We start from the raw sequence: 3,401 nt of genomic DNA on the forward strand, positions 1-3,401 counted from the left end.
ACACAGGATTCGGTTAGACCTGCGAGCACCCCGCCGGCCTCAACTTGAGGCGGTTGGTGCTGGACATAACCCTTTCCTTTCACTCTCTCTATTAAACGTTTTGTTTGCTGTCGTGTGTTTGGCTCCAATTCTTCCTGGTGAAGTCACAAGGACCTGCCCCCCCCCCCCCCCCCCGCTTCCCCCACCCTGGCAGCCCCCCAGTTCCACCTCCCTGGGGAGCCTTCAGAAGCCTTCAGAAGCACAGCGGGTGGCCACTGTCTCTGGATTCTCCTTCTGGGCCTCCATGCCAGCCTCAGGGCGGGTACCCACGGGAGGAGACTGCTCCCCACTGGACTGTGAGCTCTCAGCACACACAGTGCACAGGAGAAATGCATCTTTTTTTTTTTTGTTATCCTCGGTTCCCAGAACAAGGCACCGGGCACGGTGGCAACACTCCCGTAAGCCCAGCGGCTCAGGAGGCTGAGGCAGGAGGATCGCAAATTCAAAGTCAGCCTCAGCCACTTGGCGAGACACCGAGAAACTTAGCAAAGACCCTGTCCCTAAATGAGATATTTCTCCAAAGGGGTTGGGGGTGTGGCTCACTAGCGAAGAGCCTCTGAATCCAATCCCCAATACCCCTCCAAATTACTGTATGTATAAGAGGGGTCAGACTTCAGAAGTGGCTGACTTTGGCAGGGGGCCTACATTGTTCCCAGTCTACCTTTTGAATATAGCACTTACTGTTTATTTAAAATGGACAGATTTTTCTCCTTCTCCTCTTCCTCCTCCTCCTCCTCCTCCTCCTCCTCCTCTTCTTCTTCTTTTCCCTCTCGCCAACAAGATTAGAGACACGGTGCTCTCTTTTCCTACTCTAGTTAATTGTCCTTGGGCACACTGGCCACAGGAAGGACTTTTCTACCAGAGGATGTAAGAAGTAAATATCTTAAATACATTCAGGGTGCTCTGGGACCCCCCCCTTTACAGCCACGGGGTCAGAACCAACCCCCGGGGTCTCTCTCCAAAACATTCTTTGCAAGGCTCCAGCCCAGCCTCTTTCCTTGAACTTGAAATTGGATGCACATCACGGCAGGAGTGTGCGTGTGGGGTTCTTGGGGGTGGGGGGGTGCTGAAGTTCCCAATTGCTAACACTTGAAGCCCCTGAGCCCCCCTGAAATGCTGGGGGGCCTCAAGCTATTACGCAGCCCAGGGAAGAATGCACTCGGGCAAAGAACGTCCTGATTAAAAATCCAAACATTTTCCTGATGAGACTTGTCTGTGTCAGGACCATCTGTTAGTGGAATTCAGAAACCTCCGCTGCTCATTTGTTGAAGAAAAAGTCGATTTCTGAACAGAACAGAGCCCTGAAAACACTCTTTGTTGGGGGCCAAGGTGAAAAGCTTCGTGAGAACAGGACCTGAGGGTAGCCTCAGGATCCCTGTGATTGGGACTCGGTAGCCCTGTGCGCTTCTACTGCCCGTAAACCAAGTTCCAGGAGGCCGCAGACTTCTCTAGAATTTCATATTGAACTTCCATCTTATTTTCTCTCAGTCACCCTCAGCTTTAGGTAATAGATGTGAACGTGAATGTGATTCAGATGAGAAATGTTTAACAGAGATGGCAGTGAATTGTCCAAACACTGAAGAGGGGCGCTTTTCTGTTTTTCTTTCTCTTGTCTGTGCACATTATTGTCAGACCTCTGGGCTGGGACTGGTGCAGTAGCCTCTGACCTGAACTGACCTACTTCAGTCTTTTCTTTCTGTTGGGGACACATCTGCTGGTCACCCATGCACACCTGTCCTCCGACCTGCTCAGGAGCTGCTGGGATTACAGACGTGGACCACCGTGGCCCGCCCTCAGCTCCCTTTTTAAACCTTCTGGTCATGTCAAAATCTGCACATTTGCTCTGGAAACATCTTTTTTTGTCTTAATTCTCTCTGTTCGAAGAGGAACCTCAGAGCCCTGGTTCTGAGAATCTCTCACACATTCCCCTCATCCAAGAAAAGGCGGAAGGAGGGTCCAGTAAGTGAAATAGAAAAGACAGCAAACCTCGTGCCTCCCCCTTGCAGATTCAGAGCTCAGCAAGTCCCCTGGATATTGGATCAGAAATCAATCAGCCAGGGTGCATCTTCCTCACCCCATAAGATGGCAGGTTTGGCAAATACATAGTGAGGAGGACCAGATCACGTTTCATTTGAATTTCCGGTAAATTTGCATGTGACATCGTTATATCAAAAAAGTTGACATTTTAAAAAATCTGAAATCGAGTTTAACCGGGCTTCTTTTATTCATTCTGTCAATCCCAATACTTGCAGAGTATCCCGAGTTTGAAAAATCAGCTCCAAGTCACTCGGTGCAACTCTAAGTCCCTGGGTACACTCTAGGTGTACTCTAAGTACACCAAGCAGAAAGCACAATTTGCAGTCAAGGGCAGAGAAGCAGCCTCACTAGTCCACTTCAGAGTAGAAAGTCCACTTGCACCTGAGCTCCGTGGGCCCTCTTTGCAAGACTTCTACACCCGGAGGCTCAGTCTAGCCCCGATCACCTACCTTCCTGCCTTCCTTTCTTTTCATGTGGTACTAGTAGTTGAACCCAGGACCTCCTGCATGCACTGAGCTAAACTCCGGACCCTTTTATAACTTTTCTTTTGAGACAGGGTCTTGCTCAGTGCCTGAGCTGGCCTCCAACTTAAGGAGCCTCCTGTGGGAGCCTCCTGAGTAGCTGAAATTACAGGTGTGCACCACTGTGCCCCAAACCTGGCCATTTTTCAACAGTTTGTATAGGATTCCTTTCTTATGGCTATGTGGGCATGACTCTGTCTTTACTTGTTTATCAAATATAAAAACCTAGAGTCCTACCTTCCTCTGTTGCCCGAGCCATGAAATGCACTGTCTACTGAAGTTCAAGTTCAACTTCAGGGCCTTGTCCCTTCTTCCATCTTGTCAATCACTAAGTATCGACCTCTAGGTGTTGAAATGTACCGGACGGTTCCAAAATCCAGTCCTGACTTCCTACCTGTCTGTGTTCCTTTGGGCTTCCTCTGCTATCCCCTCTCGGCCTCTAATTCACAAATGTAAAAGAGGGACCCAAATCTGCCTCTCTCATGGGTAGGAGCAAAAGACACTTGGACAACTGGGAAAATAAAAACCAAAGACCCCACTATTTGTTGGTGAAGACGTATGGATCTCCTGGCGTGGTTTGAGTTATTCATCACAGTGGGTGAGAATGGGTAGAGAGACCCCCAACTTAGAGAGATCGGGGCATATCACATTTGATCGCATCGATACTTAAGTCCCTTCGACTTGCAAATTCCAGATCTCTTATGTCATCGGCTTTTTAAAAATCTTTTTAAAGCTTTCTTCTCTGTTATTTGTATTATTGTGCGACATGTCCATGGTTTGGCTAAGCTGGCATTCTTTGAGCAC

The sequence above is a fragment of the Ictidomys tridecemlineatus genome, chromosome 16 (genome assembly GCF_052094955.1).
Source record: "Ictidomys tridecemlineatus isolate mIctTri1 chromosome 16, mIctTri1.hap1, whole genome shotgun sequence".
Lineage (NCBI taxonomy): Eukaryota > Metazoa > Chordata > Mammalia > Rodentia > Sciuridae > Ictidomys > Ictidomys tridecemlineatus.